Here is a 16,288-nt window from a genome sequence, read left to right as displayed (position 1 = left end):
TCCTGCAGTTCCAAAAGTGCTGAATTCAGCAATGGATGAGGGAGCTGTGATTTTGGTGCTGTTTTAGGATTGTGTATACAACTGTGGGGTATATATTACTGGTAGAAAGCAAGATTATTTCCTCTCCTCAGCATAATCATGTGTTAGCTATCTGTGTTAGTCCGGGCCTTATCAGTTGGCCTGTGGCCCAGAAACATAGGTCAGATTCGGCACCTTCTGCAAGTGTATTTTTACAACCTCTCTCCAAAGACTTGTATGTGTGTGTGAAAATGTTACATAATAATGCTAGCTGAACTGGAATCCATCCGGAAATGAGAGAGTCTCTAAGGGCCGACGGAGGTTTGCCAAATCCTGTCCCTATTGCATAGTGAGCACTGATGGGAAGGAAATAATAAATATCACTTCCAAATAATCTCTATTTTACAAAGTGATCTCAAGATACAGGGAACAATCGATGTGATATTAGCCATTAAGACCCTCAGACATAGAGCCTGATCTGTAGCCAGGTATCCTGTACCCAAGAAACGCTGCCCTTCTTGTTCACCTTCTCATCCTTCTGCTTCCCCTCTTGGAGGCTGGATGAGATTCTGGCTGTCCTGACTTTGGACATGACCGGTCTAAACAATGATGTTTCATCAAAACCAACCTACAAAGTTCTTCAGCCAATAAGACCTTCTCTTTTCCTGTTTGTTTCACATAAAACGATTACCTGTAACAATAGGTACTTTTTGTTTCCCATTTCTTGGTCTTTATTCATTTTCTTTATCACTTCCTTGTTGGCCTTTTTGTTTATCCAAGAAATCCTACAATAAATCCCCATTCCGGATACTTTTATTTTATTTATAGCTTCCTGTATAAAAGTTGATGATTCATAGTGGAACCAAGGAGAATGCCCTACGGATAAGAGAATCACCTTAGGTCCCTACATCAGTTAGCCTTTTGTTAGCCAAGTTCCATGACTCTGACCCCTCAGTCCTTCTTTTGTTGCTTATTGGAGGAGAGAGATGGGAGCAGCAGTTCTCTTAAGAGTGTAGTGCAGATTTTCCACCCATAATTCATGTGACTCAAAATTCTAATTTACTGTTCCTATTCTGATTTACTGTACTGTCTGCCTGCTGTTTCTGTACTGAAAAAGCTCTGCTTCTTTTTGCTTTGCTGAAATCTTACACCTTGAAGCCTCTTTTCAATGTGGTCAACTTGAAGTCACAGTCTGAGCCCACTGAACCCAGGGTTTTGGCAAGAGGACCTTGTCAGCCTATTATCTTTTCTAAGATTTGCTTCTGGTTCCAAGGGTATCCATAACTGGTCCTTTCTGCTGAAATATCTGTCTTCATTTGCAACTAGAATTACAGGCTCTCCAGTATCTTTTCATGAAGGATCAACTGGACCAGGAGGAGGTAATCCATGATTCATCTTTGGAGGGTATTTCTCTAAAAAATTGGTGAACCCCCTTCTCATATACACTCTCCCCTCCCCCTTTTCTTTGGCTTGTGTTCTTTCTAAGACAAAAACTGTTACTACTGACTTTTCTGGAACCTTGTTATTTCTCTCTTCTCTGAATTAGAATATCAGAATTATATAGATGGAAAGAATCCCAAGAGCCACCAACTCCAATCCATTGCCAAAGCAGGAGGTTGACAGTTAAAACATCACAGTTTAATGGCCCATGTTGAAAAACCTCCAACAAAGGAGAGTCCATCATATTCTGAGGTAGGCCATTCCATTGTTGATCTACTCTGAATGTGAGGAAATTCTTATTAATGTTTAATCATTAGTCTCCTTTCTTGTAATTTCAATCCCTTGGTTTCAGTTCTGCCCTCTTAAGCTGCAGAAAACAAGCTTGCCCCATCTTCCATGTGTCAGGTATTTCCAATATTTGAAGATGGTTATTAGCACCTCACATATCTGCCTTCTCTTCTCCAGGCCAAGTGTATCCAACTCCCAAACCATTTTGCCACTCATTCTGGCATCTGTTTTCTCACCATCTTAATGCAGAACTTTACATTTATTCCTAATGGAAATCATTTTGTTCATTTCGGACTTGTCAACGCCTGGCGCCTCCTAAAATCTGAATTTTATCCTCTGTAGCCTAACTCACATCTTCCAATTACAGCTTGGATCTTAATATTTTATTATATTGGTCTAGATGGGCGTGGTATGAATGAATGAATGAATGAATGAATGAATGAATGAATGAATGAATGAATGAATGAATGAATATCCTCTCAGCCTCTGCAAGTGCACTTATTTGTATTAATTTACCCCATTCTGAAGCAAATGTATTTTAGTTAGGGATACTGTATATATATCAGCTTGTTTCATCCTCATATGCAAAAAAAAAGAAAAAAAGAAAAACAGAATTGCGTCATTCTGCCCATTTCACTAAAGATAAAATAGAATAAAACCTTCTTTGTGTAAATAATGTGTTAGCACAAATAACACACAATGCAGAAAAAAGTGACTTCTCCTTTGTTGTTTGGATTTTTAAGGATTTAGAACACAGAGGGGGGTGCTTTTTAAAAACCACAAGTCAGTTGTTGTGTGTTTGTTGCATGCTTGTTCTGCTTCGCAAAGGAAGATGATATTTGGCTTCCCAGTCCTTTCAATGGTGGCTGTTCTTGTGTTGCTAGTGCTAAATGCGAGTGGCTGACTCACACTTGTGAATAAGAACTAGTCCTCCCTGGGCCAGATGGCATGGAGAAACATCCTGCTCAACGGAGTGCTCATCTCCCATAAGCAAAGTCTTCATTGCAAGCAAGGCCCTTTCTTCAGGAGATTTATGCCAACAAGTCTGCAGCTTATGCCAGGATAGGGTTCTGGGAATGTATAAACAGAGTACTGGTCTAGCTTGTGATTCTGCTTTTACCTGGAAAAATACTTGGTCTGTGGCTTGGTCACCTTGATTCTGCCCTTGGGGCCTGCTGTAGAGTAAGATGGGAAGGGACAAAGATGGGCTTGGAAATGCCATATGGGACCCATAGACTGAATGCCTTACTTGTTTTATAGTTTTATTTGTGTGTGTGTGTGTGTGTGTATGTGTGTGTGTGTGTGTGTGTGTGTGTGTGTGTGTGTGTGTGTGTGTGTGTGAGAGAGAGAGAGAGAGAGAGAGAGAGAGAGATTTATGTAGTGGCAGTGGTAAGAATCTCCAACAGACTCTTAAGGAACAGATCCATGAAGAACTCTTGACAGATTGGAAAACATAGGACGGGTAAGCTGACAAGTTTTGCTGAAGGTTCTGTTTTAAACAATCCATGGCCAACATGACTGTGTTCTGAGGGTTTTTTTTTTAATGTGTGGACTGAATGAATACCCAGTCATCTAAGCTCAGCTAGAGCAACGTCATGACTTTGGATGAAGCTCTTGAGGTTTTCTCTATTGAATTTCTGTCAAAATATTTCCTCTAAGAGTTCAAAATGCCTGTCACTTCCATTGTGTCTCTCCAGAAAAGACTCTTGGAAGCAGAGGCGCACACACATGCATGTGTGTGCATGTGCATTTGTGTGTGTGTGTGTGTGTGCGCGCACACACGCACACACACAGAGAGAATGAGAGGGAGGGAGGGAGATTAAATCTTAAAACAGCTCCTTGACAAAACCCCAACTTAACCAACCCCCCCAACCCCATTCTGTAGCATGAAAACACAGGAGAATTATAGCTCAAATGAGCACCTCCCGGCCTCCTTTTCCAGTTGCAGCTGCCCAGAATACATCTTTTACTGCGTGACTGCAGTAATCTGTAGGTCACAGCCAGTTTGGACTATCTTTTTAATACCATCCAATCTCCATCAACCTACACAAGATACAGCACAACCCTATCAATACTGTAACTGCACTGATGGGCAGATTTCTCTGCTTTATCTCACTGCATTTGAGTATTTTTCTTACAGTGAGAAAAATTCAGTTCTCACACGCACACGCACACACACACACGCACGCACGCACACACACACACACACACACACACACACACACACACACACAGAGAGAGAGAGAGAGAGAGAGAGAGAGAGAGAGAGAGAGAGAGAGAGAGAGAGAGAGAGACTTTCCCCTTCTGTAAATATAAAAACTCCTGGAGTTTTGTTTGCAACTTCTCATGCTGCCTGCAATTTGACTCGGAGGACCTTTTCTGGGCTGGGGTTGTTGTCTCTTTATCCAGCAGTAGCCAATTCTTCCTTACAACCTTTGATTTCAATGGCTGTGGTCTGTCCTTGCAACGAAACTTGCTTTCTTCGTCCAGAGCTTGGTAAGGAAACATAAGTCTTCTGAGTTCTACCACCATACAAGACACACTGATCTTCAAGGAGCCGTCCAATCTTCGCCAGTATAAGCATATGTTTCTCATCTTCTAAATACAGTTTGTGCCATCCATGATTCTTCAAATGTAGGTATTGACTGAAACCTTCCCTTTGCAAAATATACCCTCATAGCCTTGTTCACATCCCAGGAAAAAGCGCAACACAGCCTGAGAAAAGCTCATAACAGATGCTGAAGCAAGCCATAACTCTGGTAAACCATTTGTGCTTCTCAAATGGAACTGCTCTACCATTGCTTGGAAAAGTTACTTTTTAGACTTCAAGGTCTGGAATCTGCCCCCGAACTGGGGCTTGTAGTTCGAAAACTAACTCTTCTAATCTTTCAGTTCTTCAAGTGCAATTTAGAGAGAGAGAGAGAGAGAGAGATTGCAGCTATTTTACTGAGAGAGGCATCTTTCTCTTTTTCCTTAGATGCTACCTCCAATTTTCTTCTCACAGACCTCCCCCCACACTGTTCTCTTCTTTTGAATGTAAAATTCAGCAAATCCCACATTTCCAACTACACAATTGTAGCGTTCACCCTGTTAGGTAATAAGTCATGTATTATTCATGTTCTATGCTAATGTGGTTGAGAGGCAGAGCCGATAGAGATGTTAAAAAGGCGGAGCCTGAGAGAGGAGTCAGTCAGTTACGTTGAGTTGGGTCAGAGTTTGGAATCAGAGAGAGAGAGGGAGATCTGAAGAGTGATTAGTCTGAGGTGTGATTAGTAACCTGGGATATTTAATATAGAACATTAGTATTGATGCTTGGTGAAACTGAAAGAATATGCTTATGAATTATCCTAGAAACCATCTGTAATCAATAAACCTGTTCTGTTAAAAAGTCAGTACTGAATGGACTTTCATCTTTTCTGAGTAAAGTACGTTGATAAGGAGATCACCTGGTGGCAGCGTGTCCAGAGGTTTTGGTTTGCCTTTGTGAGCTCTGAGTTTGGGGAGACAAACAGGGGCCACGAGGGCGAACGCCACAACAATTTTCACACACCCCTTTTTTGTTCCCCATATTTAATTTGCCACAAAGTTTTTTTTCTTTTTTCTTTTTAGGTGGGGGGCTGTATTGTGTTGTGAAAATCTGCTCTTCCTGTTCTCATCTAAAACCTCTGGTTCACACCCTCATCATCTCCCAAATTGACTGCCACAACCTTCTGTCTGGCCTTCTGGTGGTGACATCTCAGAGGTCCAGGTTACTTCCAAAGAACAAGTTCTTTTATTTAGGAAGTGAGCCCTTGTAACTCCTGTCATTCTGAATTGAAAACCTTTAGTCCTGAGAGATGGTGGTGGTGAGGAGAAACCGGGTTGATATCTTGCCAAAGAAGGGATCTAAAATACAGCATGAGGTGTTGAACATGAACTTGATTTGTTATGTTTCTTTTGGGGTGGGGGGAAGCAGGTGAGGGAGAGAGACTGGCAGTGTTTATTATTGATAGTGTGTCATTTGCAGTTGAAGAAAAGGGATGCCCTCTGACATCTCCCAAGAAGCTCATGATTTATTGGAAGCACTGAGAGAAATACAAAGCCAAATAGCAACATAATCCCCGAAGGAAGGCTTATTCTTCTCTCTGCAAACAGTTGGACTTAGATAAAACACCCAGAGAGGCAAATGTTGAGCCCGGATTTTTATTTATATTTTTTGAAAAATGGTATTCTTTGTTGTTTGGCGTCAAGAGACCATAATCATGTTCTGTTCTCAAGTATAGAAAACATGCCTCCATTTAAAAAAAAAATTGAGTAGAAAAGTTTACAGAAGCTTAAAACAGAGAGCTGAAAAGATCATCACTATGGTTTTAAGTGAAAGAGTTTGGGAGTGGGAATAATGAGGAATATTCTTCAAATTTCACTGGCTTACCCTTCACAAACGCATATTGTTTAACTGACTACAAAGGTTTAATTAAAATTTCTCATCATAGTTGCAGTATTTTATGAGAACATTTTATGGCCCACATCCAGTTCACAGTTATACATGTCCAAGGACTATTCTAGAAAGCATTTATTCCATTGTCTTCCGTCTCACTTAGTGCTGAAAGAGCATGTGGTTTGCTGAGATTTGTGTCAAAACTTATTTTTAAAAAATCTATTCTCTGAGAAATCCACTTCTCTTAAAGAAATATTGAAAATATTCATTTATTTATTAGATTTTTATACTGCCTCTTTAGCGAACACACTACTCTGGGTGGTTTACAAATAAAACTCAGAATCCCACGTGGGCCATAAAACGGTACTATTAATAGGGGGGTTCACTGATCCAGATCTAAAATCAATGCAAGAAAGAAAGAAAATTAATATTAACAGCATTCAGGGATAAATTTCAAAGGCAGATTTTTGTTTAAGAATTTCATCTCTCTGCTAGACCTTTGCTGGACCTTTGAGTGTGTGTGTGAGTGCTAAGTGAGGGGAAATTCTCACTGCTGACATCAGCTGCAAACAGTAAGTGTTAACGCTCCCTCTGTTGCAAATTGAAGCTAAAATTAACTATGATTTCAGGAAGAAAAAAGGAGTGCAAAGTCACAGAAAAAAGTACAGAAGAGAGATAAGAAGAACATCATGTAGATGGCATGAGAAACACCATTATCATCAGAGCAGGACCTGGTGCTTTAAGGAGAATGAGTGTCCCTTCTGGAATAGCCCTCTGTTCCATTACAGCTAATGGAGTGAACTCCTTGTTAGACTGAGGCAAATCTCACTCTTTCTCATCTCAATCGTCGACACTCAAAACCTAGTTCAGAGATGCATGTTTTGAGAAGTCTAATATAGAATCCAGATAGCTAATATGAGACAGTGTATGCATTTTAGCACATTTCTGCCAATATACACATTTTTGTAGGCCATGTCCCCTAATGTAAATAGATGTTTGTATATATGTGCATTTCACTCATAAACATTTATGTGCATAGCTTAGTATATGCATTTCTGATCACTTTTTTAAAGAGTAGAAAAAACCTGAAAAAGTGCAGATATCAAAATATAAACTAAGTTGTAGGCATCCTTTAGTCTCAAGAGACTATGGTAACATGCTCTGAATAGAGATCTTGGAACAGCATTTTGTGTGGCTGATAAGGCCAATTCGAAAGTGACAATCCCTTCCTCACTGAAGACAAATACAGTCTGTCCCCTGTCCAGCTCCCTGATTTTGCTGGTTTTGGGACTGCCTCTTTGCCTTGGCCTGCTGGACAAGGGTCTCTTCAAAATGGGAGAGGCCATGATGCACTGCCTGCCTCCAGGCTGAATGCTCAGATGTCAAGGTTGTTGAGGTCCATCCCTAAGGCCATCTGTTGAGGTCCATTCCTAAGGCCTTCAGGTCCCACTTGCAGATATCCTTGTATCGCAACTGTGGCCTCCCTCTGGGGTGCTTTCCCTGCACTAATTCTCCATACAGGAGATCTTTTGGAATCCAACCGCCAGACATTCTCACGACATGCCCTAGCCAATGCAGACGTCACTGTTTCAGTAATGTATACATGCTAAACATTCCAGCTCGTTCCAGATGGAATTTATAAATATTTCTAAATTTATAAATTATATTTATAATTTATAAGTTCGCTTATAAACTAAGTACAATATGTGTATTGGTTCACAATATGAAATATAGATTGAACAAGGGTTTATTTTTCCTTTTCCTTTCCTTTCCTTTCCTTTTGCATATTCCTGATTACAATTTAATCAGACCTCCAAACTGTCCTCTTAGACCTTTCCCACACAGTTTTTCCCTATTACTCACGGTGTTTAGACCATCAGGCTTTGATCACAGTGACCTGAGTTGAAGTTCATCCCCAGCCATCATGATCCTGATATACTGCTATCTTGTAACTTAACCTGTCTCATAGTGGTGTTGTTGTAACAATCAAATGAGATTGTTAGTTGGAACCGGCGGCAATACAGGGCTTGCTGGACCCACAATCTCTTCTAGTGTTAGTCAGCTTCCTATATTCCTATATATATCCATATCATTCCTTCCTCCAAAGAACTCAAGACAGGACATGAGGCTCTCCTAGCAGTCTCTTAGGTTCAACATAGCTAACACTCATCAGGAGACAATTTTCTTGCAAGCATGGATGTAGCATATTTCTAAGTAAACATCCATGGCACTACTCCATTACTTTAAAAAGCTACTGACTAACCATTATGGCATAGATGTGAAAGAGTTAACAGTTTATTCTGTGTTGCCTTGGACGTTCACTCCCATCTAGGCCTCCTTATAGCCCACTTTGCTGTGTACCCTTTTGTTCAATTATCTGTATACAGTTGCTGTTCTTTCTGGAACATAACCGAATTAGAAAGGTTCCCAGTGCCTTGCGTGAAATAGGATATATACATGGTACTGTAAAACAGGCATTGAGAGCTTTCTCTTGATCTCATTGAAATAAACATTTACAGCTTTTCTGACCTTTTCCCATGGATCATGTGTAGCCCTTCATTAGGTTTGGTATGATTTGAAATTTCAAGCAACACTCCCTTTAGGCTGTGTACATTTAAGTCCTGGGTGGGAATGAACCTTCAAACTCAATTTGAAATTTTCCACCAACTTCGAGGTTTATTACCTGCAGGCAATCATGACAGGATTAGCTTCACTACCTTTTCACAGGTACATATCTTTCTGTACAAAATGTGATATTTTTCTCCCTATCATAGCAGTGAAAACAGATTGACCACAATCCTACACAAAGTTAAGCATGTGAAAGGTAATTGAAATCAATGCACTTAACCCTATGTGGGTTTTAGCCATTATTTGTTATCTCATCTCTCTCTCTCTCTCAAAAAACAAAAAACAAAAACACCCTAGCATTTAACACTTTGTAGGTTCATCTGGTGCAGTATTCATGTTTCTGAAAGGTTGTAGGCAAGGTCAGTGTATATAGAGTGTCAAACTGAGACACTGTACATTAAATTTTGCCTCCCTCACGAAGTTGTCAAAGTAACCTTGGAGAAAGAATCTCTGGACTGTAAACTTACCAGGCAGAAATATTTTCAGGGTAAAATGGACAAACATGTTCCTGCGTGCTCTCTTGAATAGCAGGTACGAAATATGCAATTAAAATGTAAACGGTGATCTAAACCCAATTCTTAGTCCCAGCTATAGCTGACCTACTGAATGAATGGGGCTTTAAAAAGTGTCCATGAATACCCTTCATTTGGTGGGTCTACTCTAGTTGGAATTAACTATTTTAAGAACTGGATTGAGCCCCATATTTATGATAAATGGTTGCTTATAAATACAAACAACCATCTGTCACATCTGCTTTGAATTGGATTCCTCCGCTGAGCAGGGGTTTAGACTTAATGGCCTTATAGGCCCCTTCCAGCTCCTTTATTCTATGATTCTATGAAAAACGTATAGCAGATCCTTCGGTATTGAAAGCCCAAGATACCTTGCTGCCAAGGACATAACAACAAATGCTGCCCCTTCCCCAAGTTAAGGTTCATTATTAACCAAGTAATTTGGCCACTGGAAGCAGAAACTGTCACAAGTCCCTCCTCTTTTCTAGCAGTAAAGATACCATTATGATGAATGAAACAACTACGGCCAGAATCTAGCAGCGGCACTCGTGGTGCTCCTTTGGAGTTCATGCAAGGACTTTCCTTCCTATACAAGCAGTCTTGGCATCTAGAGATTTGTGAGTATGTAACAGCAGCGGTGTTGCAGAAGCATGTGATCAGCAGTGTTGATCCATACCATGGATTGCACACACATGCAATCCATAGTATGGGCAGACCCCAGTTTGTGGCTGGAGCAGTGCCCTGGTCCATCAGCTGTGGCATGACAGCCTCCATGCTTGATGGCTTCTGTGTGGCAGCGCAGAGGCTGGGGAGGGGGAGTCCAGGCACTGATTGTGTTGGTGCAAAACTAATACGCAGCATGATTCATGGACGTCAGGCTGGTGGACCTGAGAGGGAGAAGAATTTGCTCCGGTCTGGTATCTATTGCTCGTGGCACCTTTACTCTCCCCAACCTGCTCTCTTGTTCTAGTAGTTGTTAATTGCATCTGGTGGTGGGCAATATTGCAAATCTTCTGGTTTTCTTATTGTATTGATTTTTATCTGACATCATTTTGTTGGTGCTTTGGAGCATTCAGGTGGATCCAAGTGGTTGTGGGGCCAGCAGGCAGCGACCTGCATGTCCTGTATGGAAGCAGAATCCTCTTGAAGGACCCAGGGTCAAGGCCGATGAACTGGATGCACCCCCAAAGCTGAGCCAGTGAAGTTGCTGCTGCAGTCAATCAAGTTGTGGCCTCTTTCTTCCACGTTAGTGTGTGTAGTGTGTTTTTTTCCCCTGTGGATCAGGTCTGCTCAATCATAGGCCAACATATAAATTGGGTGGAGATTTTTCATGTCACCCGAGTTCAATACGATCTAGCTTGAAAAATGTGCTAGGCTGAAAAACCTGCCAATGGGGCACCCTTTATCCATTACGTACCTTGCCTAATGGTGGGGCCATTCCTGCTTAAATCTTAGTCTGAATCATATATAGCAGCATAGACCTTATGACTTCCTTTTTCCTACTCTTACTATTTTAAAAAAATCCATCACACTTCCCTAAAACCAGCCAGCTTCGCATCTTAAAGGCTTCTTCTTTAAATATAAAAAATATATAAAAATGCAGTGTAAATTTGCTAACTTACGTTTCATAAGAGATCTGCTGGTGTCTTGGCTCAGCAAAGTGCCAGGTTACAACATGTACTTGCAATTACTTTTAGGATGTACACCAACAAGAGATGTGCTAATGGTGCTTATTTCTTTTTTAAACCATCTGTTATCAAACACTTTTCGCCTAATCACATTTTAAGTACATTTCTCAAAGTTCATACATCTACACAGTGACCTTTTAAGAAAGCAAAACAAGTAGTCTGAGAAAGAAAAGCAGGGAGAGCAAAGAAATTAACTGCTGCTATTGAATAAACAGTAGATAATGACTCAAGGCCAACCTCGTCATTCTATGGCAGATGCAGTTGTAATTGCCTCCTAACATGTTTCCCTCTCCTTTCCTCTCCTTAAAAATGGAAAGCCTGTTTGTTTGTGTGTGTGATTATGAGTTATAGAGGAAACATAAGAATAGGAAGTGCTATTAAGTACTTTCTTAGTTCACATGGCCCCATTTTTTTCCCCATGGAGGGAGGGGATTATGAGTGGAAAAATCGTTGCCGTGTTCTAGATTTTTTGTTACATTCCTCTAGCAGTGCAACAGAAGTGCAGGGATCCACAGAGCAGAACAGCTTCAAGTTCACCAGTGTAGTCTACCCTTTCCTTATTAACCAACACTTGCAGTCTCAGTAACTCAGTCTGAGACATTAACAGGAGCCTTGAGGCACAGTGGTTAAACTGCAGTACTGCAGCCAAACCCTTGCTCATGAGCTGGGTTTAATTCCAGATACAGTGGGGGTCTTGACTTAAGAACGGCTTGAGTTAAGAACTTTTTGACTTAAGAACCACTCTTATAGGAAAATATTGACTTGACTTACATACTTAGATTTGAGTTAAGAACTGAAAAAAAACCACGTGGGAGGCAGGGAAAGTGCAAAATTTGAACTTTCAGTTAACTGTTGGCCAGTGAAAAGGGTGCCTGTCTGCTTCCTCACTCCTCCCAGCGTTTAGAGAGTGGATTGGGAGTCTTCAGACTGCCTGGTACTGCCTGGACTGTGTTTTCCCTGCCTTCCCTGAACCTTTCTTGACCTAAGAAAAAAAGAAACAAAATATCCCCCTCTAGTGGTCGAAGGCGGAATAGCAGCTTCCTATTAGTTTCTATGGACGGAAAAGAGCAGATACGGATCAAATGGTTCTCAATGCATTCCTATGGGAAATGCAGATTTGACCTGAGAACTTTTTGACTTGAGAACCGCCTTCCAATACGGATTACGGTAAGTTCTCAAGTCAAGACCCCACTGTAGTCATTTCAAGGTTCACTTCCATCCTTCTGAGGTTGGTAAATTGAGTTTCCAGCTTCCTGGGTGGGTGGGGGACATGTGCAGCTTGCCTAATTTTACTGTAAACCACTCGGAGAGTGCTTTAAGCACTATGGGGCAGTATATAAGGAGCACACTTTGCTTTTTAAATAAGAGAAAGGGGGAAAAAAGGTTTCATTTTTTTACCATTTAACAGATCAAACAGCAAACTGGAAAGCATGACTGCTTTTCAGCAACTGACCTTAACAGATTCCAGAGAAGGAAAAAAGTCCTTAGCTGAGAGGTTGGGCTTTCTTTGAATTCTGTGGCAGCAAAGGAACCATTGCTCCTTCCCTGCCCCAGCCCAGAAAGGTACTTCTCAGCTACACCTGCTAAAGGCAGCATGCGAGGTTGAAAAAGACATTAACAAAAGTGGGAGGGAAAAACGTGAGCAGGCCAGGCAGGCCAGGTATTAACCAGGTCAGGTGAGGTCAACCATCAACATTCACCGGGCTCTCTGAGAGCTCAGTTGAGGCTCAGGCTATTTCACATTGCTAAGCCCACTTGTTGTTTAGGAAGAGGGGTTAAAAAAAATTCAATGTAAAAAAAATGGCATGTATGTTTTTAAATTCATAGAATGCATAGCAGCCAAGCACCCTTGGCTGAGATAAAGCCCTCTATGGGATGAGACTTAGGCCAAATGGCCCTGCTCCCTCCCGTCCCTCCAGTAAGGCCTCCCAGTCACCAAACAACCAGCAACCAACCAACGGCTGCTTTATCATCTCACAATGGTTCGGGGGATTCCTCAGAGTGACAGCATTGTTTGGCAGAAACAGTGGGCTGTCCAGGGCCAATACAATAGCCAGGATGACTGTGTCATGGAGGGTTACGTGGCACCTGTCTGATTCAGTAGAAGGCACCTGCACTGACCATAGAGACATCCAGGCATGCAGCCACATCTTCCCGGATCTGGCTCAGGAAGCAAACAAAATGCTAGTGATCCCAGCAAGTGTATCTCCCTCATGGCATGTGGTATAATGACACCCCACCCATCCTGTCAGGAACTTGATTTGGTGGAACAGTTGGTTGTCCTGAAACTCAGTCCCCCTTTGCTTGCATAACTCGAGATTAACACTGCCTCAACACCCACCAGCCTTGGCTGATGCTCTGAGGAAAGCTTGTTCAATACCAGCTTGCTGTCCACTTTCCAGCTTCAGTGGTTTCCTGGAGTTGGACCACTCGTCCCACCCCAGGGAAGGAGATTGGCAAGGCAAGCTTCTCCTGCCTTGCCTCTCCTTTAACCAGTGCACTTCTGCTGTCAACACATTTTTTAATGCCTGCTATACCAGGCCACTACGAAGGTAAAGGACAAAAGCTGGAACAATGTCTGGGTGCCATTTTCTGTGCCTATGAGCCTGTTTGCCTGCGAGCCAGCTTCTTCTCCTATGTGTCTGTCTGCAACTTGTCTGCTAGCTTTAGCCTCTTGCCCTGCTACCCATTTTATTGGCATATCCTTGCCAATGCAACACCCCATCCCACTGTGAAACTAGATGATAGAATCCAGAAGAAGGCGTGTTTGCATGCTATCTTTGGAGCTAATGAGTCAGCCTGCCTGCTCACCTCCCTGTCTACCTGAATCTTTGCCCACCTGTCTGCCCAACTATCTGCTTCTGCATGTGTCTGTCCTGGCCATTGTGCTTTTGTTTCTTAGTAGTAACTGAGCCCCTTAACCTTTACAGGGTTAGGCATTAAGTCCCCTGCAAAGTTAGGAATAGGATCACATCGTGCAAAGGACACATAGGATGAGAAGAACCAATCTGCAATGCTGCATCATAATAGAAGACTGCTGTGTTCCTGCAGGGGTGAGCCAGAATGCTATGAGGAAGTTTAGCGCAGACATTAAGTTAAAAGCACATCTTCCCTCTGATTATTTACTGGTTATCTACTTCTGATTATTTATTTCTGATGGATTTCTTCAGACATGATTTTTTAGAATACTCATTTATAATTTTTCTGTACTGCTCACAAGATATTGGTGCATACCTGAAGAAGTGGATTTGAATTCCAAAAGCTTGCAGTGATTATTATTATTATTTTTTGCAGGCCAAAAATAAGGTATCGCCTCCTCCTTCTGATGGTTCCTAAGAAATGGCTTACACGGTTTCTCTCTACAATGTCCTTCTATGTTGCGTAGGCCATGTTGGTGAGGCACTCTGCCACATGTTATGAAGAAGGGGAAATGATGACAGACAAACGGCAGTGATGATAGAAAGATCTTGACCTTGGAAATGTTGATAGGGAAAACCTTGGCTCCTGGCCTGAGTGCCCTCCTCTGGGTGTCAAGCCTTCCATTTCATCTTCATTACTTTCATCTTCTCAGATTTTGCATGGTCATGGCTTTTCACAACTTCAGGGGCGGGTGGGGGAAGAATGACAGATCTGCAAGAAGCTTTTTTTTAAATTTGGAAATGTTGATAAGCTGTTCCCTTGCAGTGTATCCCTGCTCATTTCCTGCCTGTTTTTCTGGGATCCTGTCCTAAATCAAAACTCCCAGACCATGTGCTGCCTTTTCTGTATTCTTGCGACTAAGATTGTTTTCTATCTCTGAGTTAATTTTGTCTGTATGATGCTGCTGCCTCTAATCTGCAGGCATTTAACTTTAATACAGGCTTTGTATGCTTTCTTGGACCTCATGTAGCATAGGCTGGATTAGTACAACCTTCCTGTGCCTGACATGAGGCAAGATGAGACTTCAGTGCATTGTGGAGTTCCTTCCCCAGCCCCCTTTCCTGGCTTATCTCCTCCCTTCATTCCTTGTTCAGCCGGTTTGTGCAATGTGCAAAGTACATTCCTGGCTACATCAGGGAAGATCAGGTAAGCTCCTCAGCAATCCAGTCCCCAGGTATAGTCTCCGCAAGCACAGATGGGAAGGCCTGCTGTGGCCTGTGTGGACTGTGTGCTGGTGGAAGATGAACTTCCAATGAACTGGGAGATGGGATCTCATCAGGAGATGCCATGCTTTCAAATGGGGATTAAAACCTGGTGTGCAAAACGTGTGTCCCTTGCACCCCAGTGGAGCTCTGGTGCCCATTCTGGTTCATTGGGGGTTGGAGGGACAGGAGAAACACTCAGCCTGTCTCTCTTGTTGGTCTGCAGTGGCCTCCTCTGTGTGCAGGAGGCATGGGTGTCATGGAGGGAGATGTTGAGTGACCATACTCATAGGAGATTGTATGACCAGAGAAAGATGATTGCCAGGCAATACAGGCATGGCTCCCTGGAGAAGTGTAAAGAAACAGTGGCTACATCAGGAGGAAGTTGCTTTTCTTTCAGAGCATGAACTAGTGAGAGCTGGGCAATGTCGCCTGGCTCCTACTCAGAACGGTGCAGGAAGTGGTGTAGTTAGTTAACTACGGCAGCAACTTTCTTTCGGACGATCCAGTGATGGGTGGCAGCTGGCCGAAGTGTGGCCAGCTTATTCCACGAAGTAAGGGAGCGAGGCAGTGGTGCTCAACTCAGGGAGCTGGTAGGAGGGCAAAGTGTGCCTGGATGATGTGGGAGAGGGAAGGGACCTGCCAATAAGACAACTTGGTTTACCCCTAAGATCCATGAAATCATAGGAGTTCATCAACAGCACCCTGCCTATGGTGGCATGGGGTGAGTGGGAGGTGGTGGTGGTGAGGAGAAGGGAAGTTGACTGCAGCATTCCTTTCAGAGGATCTATTGGTCTATGTGGCAGCAGGGCAACAGCAAGCAGCCTGGCTCATGGGAGGCAGGAAATGGCCTTGGCAATAGTTTTAATTGCACAACAGCCGTGTACAAGATGACAGCTTGGGAATGTTGCTCAACTGCCGAGAGGTGAATGGTTTTGTTAGTAAGAGGTTAGAGCTTTACTTTTGCTGGTCCCAGGAACCGAAGGCACAGTTCTCAAGGGGTGGAGAGGAAGTGGCCTTATCTGCAGATTTGCTGGCATGGGATCCACAGGAGACTGAAAAAGACAATCATACAGCCATCCCATCTCTGCTGAGCTCTGTCGCCCTTTTGCCTTAAATGACACTAACAAATTACTCCTTTCTTGGTCCAAGCACAGACATTGCTTTAGAGGTGGC

Source organism: Pogona vitticeps, chromosome 2 (assembly GCF_051106095.1).
Source record: "Pogona vitticeps strain Pit_001003342236 chromosome 2, PviZW2.1, whole genome shotgun sequence".
Taxonomy (NCBI): Eukaryota; Metazoa; Chordata; class Lepidosauria; order Squamata; family Agamidae; genus Pogona; species Pogona vitticeps.
This window is presented reverse-complemented; position numbering follows the sequence as displayed.